Raw genomic sequence first — 13,849 nt, forward strand, 5'->3', positions numbered from 1 at the left:
TCATCCATGAGTGGATCAACAAAATTTAACTACAGTAGACAATGGAAAAAGAGGACAAGGAAGGGAGAGAAATTTGGTTTATTTAATATATTTAGGTATATGAATTAACGCATAACAATTCAGGCTCATCGTACTCCTAAAACTATATAACGGCACCAGACTCATCGTTCTGCAGATTACATTGGACCTTCAGAACGCCTGTTAAACAGAGACTTGGGTTATTTGGCTAGAGATTCCATTAACCATGATTTTATGAAGAGTAATGAAGGGATATGTACTTAAGAGCAGTGTAGCCAGCAATACGACACGTACTGGCAGTGTAGCCAGCAATACGACACGTACTGGCAGTGTAGCCAGCAATACGACACGTACTGGCAGTGTAGCCAGCAATACGACACGTACTGGCAGTGTAGCCAGCAATACGACACGTACTGGCAGTGTAGCCAGCAATACGACACGTACTGGCAGTGTAGCCAGCAATACGACAGGTGGTCCAGCCAGCAGCAACCTCCTGGTGCGTACTGTGACTTCTGCAAGCGAAACTTAATGCATGGTTCCCGGAAACACTGGACCCCTGATGCAGTGAACATGTGTACTAAAGACCCCTGATGCAGTGAGCATGTGTACTGAAGACCCCTGACGCAGTGAACATGTGTACTGAAGATATTCAGGAAACACTGGACACCCCTGATCCAGTGAACATGTGTAGTGAAGATATTCGGGAAACACTGGACACCCCTGATGCAGTGAACATGTGTGCTGAAGATATTCAGGAAACACTGGACACCCCTGATGCAGTGAACATGTGTGCTGAAGATATTCAGGAAACACTGGACACCCCTGATGCAGTGAATATGTGTAGTGAAGATATTCAGGAAACACTGGACACCCCTGATGCAGTGAACATGTGTACTGAAGATATTCAGGAAACACTGAAGACCCCTGATGCAGTGAACATGTGTACTGAAGATATTCAGGAAACACTGGACACCCCTGATGCAGTGAACATGTGTGCTGAAGATATTCAGGAAACACTGGACACCCCTGATGCAGTGAACATGTGTACTGAAGATATTCAGGAAACACTGGACACCCCTGATGCAGTGAACATGTGTACTGAAGATGCAGTGAACATGTGTGCTGAAGATATTCAGGAAACACTGGACACCCCTGATGCAGTGAACATGTGTACTGAAGATATTCAGGAAACACTGGACACCCCTGATGCAGTGAACATGTGTACTGAAGATATTCAGGAAACACTGGACACCCCTGATGCAGTGAATATGTGTACTGAAGATATTCAGGAAACACTGGACACCCCTGATGCAGTGAACATGTGTACTGAAGATGCAGTGAACATGTGTGCTGAAGATATTCAGGAAACACTGGACACCCCTGATGCAGTGAACATGTGTACTGAAGATATTCAGGAAACACTGGACACCCCTGATGCAGTGAACATGTGTACTGAAGATATTCAGGAAACACTGGACACCCCTGATGCAGTGAACATGTGTACTGAAGATATTCAGGAAACACTGGACACCCCTGATGCAGTGAATATGTGTACTGAAGATATTCAGGAAACACTGGACACCCCTGATGCAGTGAACATGTGTACTGAAGATGCAGTGAACATGTGTGCTGAAGATATTCAGGAAACACTGGACACCCCTGATGCAGTGAACATGTGTACTGAAGATATTCAGGAAACACTGGACACCCCTGATGCAGTGAACATGTGTACTGAAGATATTCAGGAAACACTGGACACCCCTGATGCAGTGAACATGTGTGCTGAAGATATTCAGGAAACACTGGACACCCCTGATGCAGTGAACATGTGTACTGAAGATATTCAGGAAACACTGGACACCCCTGATGCAGTGAACATGTGTACTGAAGATATTCAGGAAACACTGAACACCCCTGATGCAGTGAACATGTGTGCTGAAGATATTCAGGAAACACTGAACACCCCTGATGCAGTGAACAAGTGTACTGAAGATATTCCAGGAACCAGATCTTAGCAGATGCCATTATTTAGTAGCCTTTCCTTTATATCATAACAAGAACTCTCAATAAAACACAATGTTAAAAATATTACCACAACAGTAGTAAAGATGGTAATCGACGAAGCTTTACTTTTCTCTCCTCTATACACGCTGTCAGATGATCTACCACTAAACTTAAGCTAAACAGCCGCACATATTTCTTTCTGACAATTGAAGCTTATGTTTTCCTACTCATACGTATTATTTGGAATGATTAGTTTCCCAGACCGAAATTTTTACAATAGAGTATCTTAGCGTTTCAGTTTTTTTTTTCCAGTTATCTCTCAGTATCAGTTCTCGTTAATACCATGACCAGAAAGTTTGCTCAAGTTCTCGTCCATTTTCTAATGTTTTTATGTGTTTAGAATACATTTGTGTACTGTAGCGTCCTTGCCGTTCTGCAGCAGTGTATACAGCGTCCCTGGTGTAAAACAAGAGTGTAGTGTAGCGTTGCTGGCATAATGCAACAATGTGCTGTAGCTTCCCTGGCATGATACGACAATGTACTTTAGTGTCACTGAAATAATTAGACGCTCTTCAATCCCAAAAATAGAAAGATTAAAAATTTGAAAGTCTTGTCTAGCACATGAAATTATATTTACGAATGTGCAGAATGTAATTATATGATTTTTCCATGTATGATGTTTTATTGCATTCCTAGCTTTTGTTGTTAGAGAGAGAGCGAGAGAGAGAGAGAGAGAGAGAGAGAGAAAGACAATGACACTGAGCATCTTACACACCCATCACCTCAAGCTGAACACAGTCATGAGGAACCAGTCTATCAGCATCCTGTCGGCCAACATTAGTGGATTCTTTACCAATGTTGGGAAGGTCACGCACATTTTCGTGAACACTCAATGTCCCGACATGATCGTCTTTGTCATAATTTTGGATGACAGGACTCCAAAATATTTTGCTAGAATTGCTGGCTGCACGTAGGAAGTAGGTTGCTTGTCAGCAACCACCCAGGGAGGTACTACTGTCCTCTGGAAGTAGGTTGTTTGACAGCAACCACCCAGGGAGGTACTACTGTCCTGTGGAAGTAGGTTGTTTGACAGCAACCACCCAGGGAGATACTACTGTCCTCTGGAAGTAGGTTGTTTGACAGCAACCACCCAGGAAGGTACTACTGTCCTGTGGAAGTAGGTTGTTTGACAGCAACCACCCAGGGAGGTACTACTGTCCTGTGGAAGTAGGTTGTTTGACAGCAACCACCCAGGGAGGTACTACTGTCCTCTGGAAGTAGGTTGTTTGACAGCAACCACCCAGGGAGGTACTACTGTCCTCTGGAAGTAGGTTGTTTGACAGCAACCACCCAGGGAGGTACTACTGTCCTGTGGAAGTAGGTTGTTTGACAGCAACTACCCAGGGAGGTACTACTGTCCTCTGAAAGTAGGTTGCTTGTCAGCAACCACCCAGGGAGGTACTACTGTCCTCTGGAAGTAGGTTGTTTGACAGCAACCACCCAGGGAGGTACTACTGTCCTGTGGAAGTAGGTTGTTTGACAGCAACTACCCAGGGAGGTACTACTGTCCTCTGGAAGTAGGTTGCTTGTCAGCAACCACCCAGGGAGGTACTACTGTCCTCTGGAAGTAGGTTGTTTGACAGGAACCACCCAGGGAGATACTATTGTCCTCTGGAAGTAGGTTGTTTGACAGCAACCACCCAGGGAGGTACTACTGTCCTGTGGAAGTAGGTTGTTTGACAGCAGCCACCCAGGGAGGTACTACTGTCCTCTGGAAGTAGGTTGTTTGACAGCAACCACCCAGGGAGGTACTACTGTCCTCTGGAAGTAGGTTGTTTGACAGCAACCACCCAGGGAGGTACTACTGTCCTCTGGAAGTAGGTTGTTTGACAGCAACCACCCAGGGAGGTACTACTGTCCTCTGGAAGTAGGTTGTTTGACAGCAATCACCCAGGGAGATACTACTGTCCTCTGGAAGTAGGTTGTTTGACAGCAACCACCCAGGAAGGTACTACTGTCCTGTGGAAGTAGGTTGTTTGACAGCAACCACCCAGGGAGGTACTACTGTCCTCTGGAAGTAGGTTGTTTGACAGCAACCACCCAGGGAGGTACTACTGTCCTCTGGAAGTAGGTTGTTTGACAGCAACCACCCAGGGAGGTACTACTGTCCTGTGGAAGTAGGTTTTTTGACAGCAACCACCCAGGAAGTACTACCGTCCTGCCACATGCGTGTGAAACGGAAACCTGTAAATGTTTTACACATTGATAGGAATGCTGGTGTTTTTTCTTCCTGTCTCAACACACAAGAAAACAGGTACGTCTTGCTTCTTATACTTACACATAGGCACACTACATGTACACGTATTTGTAAATACACCGATCAAATTTTTTTTGTTTAGATATTTCTTGTTCTTTTTAGTTCTTTACATCTCCATGGGGGAAGTGGAACATAATTCTTCTTCTGTAAGTCATGCGTATCATAAGAGGCGACTAAAATGCCGGGAGCAAGGGGATAGTAACCCCATCTCCTGTATAAATTACTAAAAATAATGAGAATTTTTTTATAAAACTGGGATGTTTGAATGTGCGTGGATGTAGTGCATATAAGAAACAGATATTTGTCAATGTTATCAATGAAAAGAAGTTGAATGTCATAGCTCTAAGTGAAACAAAGCTAAAGAGGGTAGGTGAGTTTCAGTGAGGAGAAATAAATGGGGTTAAGTCAGGTAGCAATATATCTGAAATTTAAAAAAAAAACTATAAATCCCTCCAGATATAAAAATTCGCATTTTTAAGTGCTATTTTACCTTGACCCATTGAAAGACCTTTATTACCTCTCAAAGGTTGATTTTTGGTTGTTTACAGTTAAATTACATATCCTAAAGCTTTCAGGAAGTTTCGAAAATTGATGGTTTTTTTCACCACAGATGTCAGAAATGGCCACTAGGGACGTAGGCAAACTGAGGTTCAACTTTATTAAAATTCCTCCGATATCAAAAAAAATTATTATAAATTAAGAAGCTGTTCAAACGTCTATACTGGAAGTTCTACCCAAAGTTTACTTAAAAATAAAAAGAGGGGGAGAAAATAAATCTATTTTTGATATGGCATCACTCTGGAACATTTTTCGTAATACCGGTAAGATGTAAAATGTTATGGTTGGCTATACATGAAAGCTAACAGGCTGAAGAACGACCGAGTAACTAAATATGACCGAAATGTCAATATCTTGTATTTAAAAAAAGGGTTTGATTTTTTTTAAAGAAGAATTTTTTGGGGAAAATAAAAAAAAATACATGAACGTTAAAGGCTACTACAACTAATAGTTGCAGGATTGCAAAACCACGATTGGTCATTACTGTGTGCAAAAATCGTGACACATTCACAAAAAATTGAAAAGAAGCTTCCAGAATAGGAATAACTTACATATAAGAAAAGTAAAAAAAAAATATTTTTAAAAATCTACGGATGAGAAGCATCATTAGTCAGAAAAGCGAGAACTTTGGATGGACCAGGGTTGCCGAAATTTATTTTGTAATACCAAACTTTTCACGAAAAGATACCGAAAATACATAACCGTGACAAATTTTAAACATCAGTATATAAACACTATAAAACATCTGAAACTGGAAAAAAATACATTTAACTTCATCACTACGCAGAACGCTGAGGTCAGTGGTCACCTGCGGTCATACCTGTCCTAAGCTCTGGGAGTTAGCATCGGGTGTTACCAAGCACCATGGCTTCTTGTAGTGTTTTACACATCAGGTTAAAGTGTTGAAGAAGGAGGTACTACTTCTTCAGGAGGAAAATAAGAGGCTGAAGCTTCGCCTAGATGAGTCTGGGAGTGAGTGTGAGAATGATTTAGCTGGTAAGGAGGAAATGATCACCAGCAGTGATGGTTGCAGCCGCTTTAAGTGGCAAGTGGTTCACAGTTCGGGAAGAAGGAAGATAAAGAGGGCTAACAGAGAAAATGTAAAGGTAGGAAATCGATTCTCTGTTCTCCAGGACGAGTGTACTTCAGTGGTTAGTGAGGGTAAAGGTACCACTGATCCCCCTGCTAATCAAGGTAAGAATATTTTAATAGTACAAGATTCTCAGGTAAGATATATGGACCATGCTTTTTGTAACAGAGACAGAAAAGTCAGACAGAGATTGTGCATTCCAGGAGCTGGTGTTGGTGACACAGTCAGCAGGTTGGATAATATTATGTCAGGTAATGGGAACAAGCCCATTATCTGTCTTAGTGCTGAGGGTAATGACATTGGGAAGGGCAGGAGACCGGAGCTGCAGGATAAGTACAGGTCAGCCATAGATGTCGTTAGGTCTAAGGGAGGGATCCCAGTCATATGTAGCATCTTGCCTAGAAAGGGAGTGGTTAATGAATGGGTGTCTAGGGCAATTGGTATAAATTGCTGGCTAGACAGGTACTGCAAGGAACTTGCAATCCCATTCATTGATAACTAGGACCTATGCCTTGGCAAACGTGATATGTATGCAAGGGATGGGGTTCATCTCTCTCTCTGGGGATGGAGTGGTTGCATTAGCCAATTCGATTGAGAGGGTAATTGATGACTTGTCTAGGAATTTAAACTGATAGATTATAGAGGTATGGGTGTTGGTGGGAAACAATCAGGCTGCAGCATTAGGGTTAAAAACAACAGTTAGTACCAGAATGCCTCAAGAATATGTTCAAAAGACAATATTAAAATAAATTTGCTAGTAATGGCAAATCAATTCATCAACAAACAAAGAGAGATAGCAGAGGGCAACGAATGACTAGCTCCCTTAAGGTTTACTATAAAATAGTAGGAGTCTAAGAAGTAAGATAGATGAACTAAGATTACTTGCAAGCGTAGGTAATATAGATACTGGTATAACAGAGGCCTGGTTCAACCTGAAAGATAGAGAAATGCCTTCTGAATGCAACACACAGGGTTAAAAACTATTCCACACTGATAGGGTCAACAGGAAAGGTGGTTGAGTGGCGATGTAAGTCAGAGAAAATTTAAATTGTTGTCTTAGACATGATATATGATTAGAAACATCGAACACAGAATCTGTTTGGCTACAGTTTCTCGAGGTTCGTGACAAATTAATTCTGGGTGTGATTTATACGCTCCCAAACCTTGATAGGGAGGGCAGTAAGCTGTTATGGGACGAAATTCATAAGGCATCTAGATATGAAAGTGTTGTGATAATGGGAGATTTTAACTTTAGACAAATTGATTGGAACAACATGACAGGAAATCTTGAGTCTAGTGCGTCTCTTGATACGGTTCAGGATTGCATTTTAGAACAGGTTGTGATGGAACTAACTAGAGAAAACAGTCTGTTTGATTTGGTTCTTGCCAACAAAGAGTCACTAATTAATAATCTTGAGGTTAATGATGAACTTGGGAAAAGTGATCACAAATCACTTAGTTTCAATATATCATGGAATCACCCAGATAACTGCAATCAAATATCTGTCCCAGATTGTCGTTTGGCGGACTTCATGGGACTGAAAAATTACCTGGGTTGGCTAAATTGGGATGTCCTGACTATGGGTCAGTTAGGTGATCTTGGTTGCCAATATGACGTTTTTCAGAGCATAGTTCTAGCTGCCCAGACATTTTTTGTTTCTAGTAGGGAAATTAGATCTAACAAAAACGATCCCAAATGGATGAACAATAGATTGAAACTTCTCACTGGTCAAAAGAGAAGCATATATAGGCGTATCAAAAGAGGGGATGGGCAGTTAAAAAATTAATATATTTAATTAAAGAGAGAAATAAAGAAAGGAATAAGAAAAGCTAAAAGGGATTATGAGGCTAAGGTTGCAAGGGATTCAAAGACCAACCCAAAAGGGTTCTTTCAGATATACAGAAGTAAGATTAGGGACACGATTGGCCCACTTAAGAGTAACTGTGGTCAGATAACTAACAGTGATAAGAGTATGTGTGTGATTCTTAATACGTACTTCCTCTGAGTTTTCACCCAGGAAAATACTAGCTATATTCCTGAAATAATGGATTATGTAGAACAGGATGATGATAAACTATGTACGATTGCGGTAACTAGTGACATGGTCCTCAGACAAATAGAGAAACTGAAACCTAACAAATCCCCAGGTCCTGATGAACTGTTTGCAAGGGTGTTAAAGGAATGTAAAGAGGAACTTAGTATACCTTTGGCTATTCTTTTTAACATATCACTACAAACTGGCATAGTGCCTGATAAGTGGAAAATGGCAAATGTAATACCTATTTACAAGGCAGGTGACAGGTCCTTGGCTTCGAACTATAGACCAATAAGCCTACCCTCCATACTGGGAAAATTTATGGAATCAATAATTGCCGAAGCAATTCGTAGCCATCTTCATAGGCACAGATTGATCAATGAATCTCAACACGGTTTTACAAAGGGGCGTTCCTGTCTTACGAATTTACTAACATTTTTCACTATGGTGTTTGAGGAGGTAGATAATGGTAATGAATATGATATTGTGTATATGGACTTCAGTAAGGCTTTCGATAGAGTTCCACGTCAGAGGCTATTGAGGAAACTTAAGGCACATGGAATAGGAGGAGAAATTTTTTTCTGGGTAGAGGCATGGCTGACAAATAGGCAGCAGAGAGTTTGCATAAATGTGGTCAGTGTTGGGCCCGTTGTTGTTCACAATTCACATAAACGTCATAGATGAGGGAATAAATAGGGACATTAGCAAATTTGCTGATGAGACCAAAATAGGCCGTCCAATTCATTCTAATGAGGACACTAGAGCACTCCAGGATGATTTGAATAGACTGAAGCAATGGTCGGAGAAGTGGCAGATGCAGTTTAATATAGACAAATGCAAAGTTCTAAATGTTGGACAGGAAAATAACCATGCGACTTATAAACTAAATGTAGATCTTAATACTACCGATTTCGAAAAGGATTTGTGAGTTCTGGTTAGCAGTAATCTAAAACCAAGACAACAGTGCATTAGTGCTCGCAATAAAACTAACAGAATTCTTGGCTTCAAATCTAGAAGTATAAATAATAGAAGTCCTCAGGTTGTTCTTCAATTCTATATATTTTTGGTTAGGCCTCATTTAGACTATGCTGCTCAGTTCTGGTCACCGCATTACAGAATGGATATAAATGCTCTGGAAAACGTACAGAGGGGGATGACAAAGATGATCCCTTGTATTAGAAATCTTCCCTATGAGGATAGACTGAGGGCCCTGAATCTGTACTCTCTCGAAAGGCGTAGAATTAGGGGGGATATGATCGAGGTGTATAAATGGAAAACAGGAATGAATAAAGAGGATGTAAATAGTGTGCTGAAAATTTCCAGCCAAGAGAGGACTCGCCACAATCTTTCAAGTTGGAAAAATTCAGATTCAGGAAGGATATAGGAAAGTACTGGTTTGGTAGAGTTGTGGATGAGTGGAACAAAGTCCCGAGTATAGTTATTGAGGCTAAGACGTTGTGTAGTTTTGGTGGTGGTGACCAGACTGGGTGGGTCATTGGGCTAATCCGGGGAAGGGGGGGGACCTGGACCTGCTCCACATGGGTCAGTAGGCTTGTTGCAGTGTTCCTTCTTTCTTATGTTCTTATGTTCCTATGTTCTATACCATCTTTTTTGCTGCTCTCTATCACAAAGCTCTTTTGGTAGATTCCAAGTCGTGCAGTTAATATCTTGACGTAAAGATTTAGATCTTATTACCGCATTTTAGGTGGACATTTTCAGAGATATGCAGCTTCTTACTTTAATGTTGAACATCTAAATGGTATACAATACCGACAGGTTGGTAAGGAGAAAATTCTTTCAGCAGATACTGAAGACTCAGGCAATGGAGGAAGACTCGTCATAAATTTTGACAACAGAAAGAAGCGATATTCCTCACTGCAGCAGATACTGTAGACTCAGGCAATGGAGGAAGACTCATCATAAATTTTGACAACAGAAAGAAGCGATATTCCTCACTGCATTTTTCTTGAGATAAATTTTCAGGCACTTTTTCAGCATTTAAAGGTTGATCTTGCATTGCCAGCTCCTATCATTCTTTATTTGTTCATAATATTCTTCATCAAGTAAGTAAGACAATTTCATAACTAATGGGATAATTGATGTAGGTCTTCCCTCAATAACTTTAGCTGGGCCCAGCGCCTCAAGCGACTCTAATTTTGCAAACACTTCACATGATAAAAAGGTACTGAATTACCTCCTTTTTACTCGAAATTCTTGCAATTCTTTCATGGGAATTTTTGTTGAATTTTCCGGGAAAATACATTCTACAATGACACCACAATAAATGTCATCTGTCCTGAGATATATTGAAGGAACATTAATATTGATTTTACTTATATCATTAGGACTCAGAAATTCTCGATGAAATGACCGATAATTCCTTTAACACTATTAATAAAATTCCTTAATTTATGAATTTTAATGTTTCTGCTTGATACTCCAAATTGAACTTATTGATGTCAGGCAAAATATAAGCTAAGAAAACATAATACATTTTTGTAATGGTATTTTGTAATTCATATATAATTTTTGAAGCAGTAGGAATGCCATCTTTTAATGCAGCAGATGTGAGGAACTATAAAAATGCAAGTCATTGCTCTAAAATTCTTTTCAACACTTGCTCAAGGAAAAGCAATCTTGTGCAGCTAATGTTTAGATATTTTTGAGGATTGGTATTTGTAAATGTTTGAAATTCTTTATATTCATTTGAATGCTTAGGACTGTTACTCAAATATGAAAAAAAAAATATTTCTGGCTTACTCTTATAAATAACGTGGCAGTTCAGTATATGCTTTAGAAGCACGTAAGTGCAATGAATGGCAAACACAAGGTGGTATGAAGATATGAGAATTTTTGTTTTCAGATACTAGAGTCTAGTGATGTATCGGATATCCACATCCGCACAGTTTCTTACATCCGCATCTACATTTCATTGTAAACAGATATCTGCAAAATTTCTTACATCTGCATCAACATCTGCATAACATCCACACAATTTCTTACATCCACATCTTCATCTGCAAAATAAGTAAGACATCCTCATACACATCCACATCCATGGATATCTAAATTTTTACATCCGATACATCTCTGCTAGATTCCTCCTTTGCTTTACTTCATAACACTAGCAGTATTGCTGGCAAATCCTAGTAGATTTTGAAAAGGGATTTCAGTATTGTTAAACAATTCCTCTAAGCAATTACAACTTAGAGACTTCTGGACAAAATTTAAAAATTTTAAACAAAATTCCTAAAATGTACAAAAAATATTGGGCATCATATCAAATGTACAACAGATGTTAAATATAACCAATTTTATGCAAACGTACCAACTTTGGCAGCCGTGTGGCAGACGCCATCTCATAGGAGCTTCAAAAATAAATGCCATGTAGTGTATTTTCTAAAATCTGACACAAAACTAATAATCGAAAAAAATATAATACAATAAGCATTTTGTCATTTTGATGTCATAAAACATAATTTAGAATTGCTATAAATATACTTAGAAAATTTAGAAATGATATGATGGCACCAAAAGGTGCCAGATTTATATATTATTTTTCAATAAGAAAAAATTGTCTTTATTTTACCCTTTTTTTTATTTTTTTTTTTTTGTCTTATTAAACCTTCCTATGCCCTTAAGTCGTCTTAGTACATTCTAATTCCTACTAACCCATTAACGACTTCATGAATAGTTTTTGAAATGTGACAGGTGTATTATGCATGCCAAAAGAAGTTACATGATGATAATGGATCTTTTAAACTACAAAGGCTAAAATCTTCTTCACCCTATCACCTAAGGGTAGTGAGAGTATTCCTTAAGCAAGTCCAGCTTGTAGACACACCTAGCTCTACCGACGAAGTCCACAATATTCATCATATGTGTAACTGTAAATATGACATGTGCCACATGTTACAATTTATGCAGAGTGCACACACCCATTAGCATGCTCTCTCAACCCTCCAGTTGGTAATTAGAGTCGAACAAGTTATTTAGGGGTGGCCCAATTGCCTCTGTCGATTGTCCAGTTCAGTCAACGAAAAGTCTGATTTCTTGTCCCCAGGCAAGTTGAGGTTATTCTTTACCACCTGGCCGAGGAACCGATGCTCACCAACACTGGACATATACACTCGCAAATTGTAATCTATTCTGAGGTGCAAAACCAATTGTTACGAGTGATTTTTTTTCCCTCTTGCTCAATATTGATGTACTGATGATTATTTAACTTTGTAAATATTGTACATATCTTGATGAATGGAATATACAGTTAAAAAAAAACTACCCCCTTGTGTTTGCCTTTTCCTGTAAGTGCTTGAGGTGATCCTTGTCTTGAGACTAAATTATGGCCAGGAGCAACAAGCATTGGAATCGCATGCCTGCATTCATAATGTAATGTGAATGTCCTGAAGCTTTTATTTTTTGTCTTCACTGCCTTACACTGCTCTGCTACTGTACATTGTTCTGTTAAACCAAGGGCATTGTTCTGCTTGGTTACATCAGTGTCTTAATGTTACAGCTATTATACAATGCATGTATTATTAAAGGATTGTGCTTTTTAACAGTGCTGTCTAGGTGATGGCTCGTGAAGGTGTTGAGCGTTTGTTGACGGCATATGTTTTGCCGTCCTTGCCCAAACTATCTCTACTGTGTTGGTAGGTAAGTTGGCATTGATTATCAGTTTACTGTAACTGTTGCACAGTTTCGTGAGCTAATTCTTATTTAATTAAGGCCGTAATCATGTAGTATGGCATTTCAGTCTGGTATGTCGGCTACTCAGAGAGCTCGTTTTAGGCTCTGCTCCCCAATCCGGTTCCTTGCTCGTGATGGTGATTATGATATTCCTGAACGACTGTCTGATACTTCACCAGTCGAAGAAGCAAGTAGACCTGGTTTATCTCAGGGTCACTCTGTTTTGTTGGCGCTTGAACTGGCGAAACGTATACTTGAGCAAACGAGGAAACACCGTGCTTTGAAAAGGTAGAACGTGATAGAAGAGACAATACCAGTGTATACATCTGTGATAAATACATTGATATTCAGAAGTCTGTGTTCTCTATATTTCGTTTTTCTGAGTAGGTACCTAAATAGATTTTCAAGGCATTCGAAAATCAGGGTCTGCATTGGCCAGCACTGATAAAGCACAAGAATTTCTGGTTTGTGTGAAGATAACTTCTGAAATTACTTTGTTGTGAAGGCTACAGTTTTCTGTGTATATCAGTGTATCTATGTCAAATACCGACGAGAGTTCACGTTGAACAGCGTTGAATCTTGTGTAGATAGTATTTGGATCCAGTCAAAGACGTTTCAAATGTGGTACAACACAGCTGGCGTCTCAGACTTTTGTAACATGATACAACTAATTTCGTTCGATAACTATGAGTCAGTTGGTCAGGAGGTGAGAGCAGAAATGTTAGCAGATAATTTTGAGGCAAGCTGATGCCCGAGTGAAAGAGCCCCCTAAAATATTTTCCCATCAGCATTGTGTTGATAAAGGATATAGAGATAAAGACCTCTTTAGGTGGCCAGAAGACTAGCCATGAGCGAGCCACGACGCACCTCTGAAGAGCAGACAGGCACTCAAGACAAGATTCCTAATCCTGTGTCATGCTACCACTTTTATAAGCTCAGCCACATTATCTCAGACTGTTTAAAACTCCAAAGACGGTCTTCCAAATGCCGGAAATCGGATAAGTCCGGTTCACAGCAATCTATGGACAATATTGTATCAATTCTAAGTATTTCACCTTGCAAAGACAAAGTAGAGGCCTGTATGTCCACTTTCTATAGTATCAGCCAGGTGTCAGTACTGATAGTTTGATTCTCCAC

Source organism: Cherax quadricarinatus, chromosome 12 (assembly GCF_038502225.1).
Source record: "Cherax quadricarinatus isolate ZL_2023a chromosome 12, ASM3850222v1, whole genome shotgun sequence".
NCBI lineage: Eukaryota > Metazoa > Arthropoda > Malacostraca > Decapoda > Parastacidae > Cherax > Cherax quadricarinatus.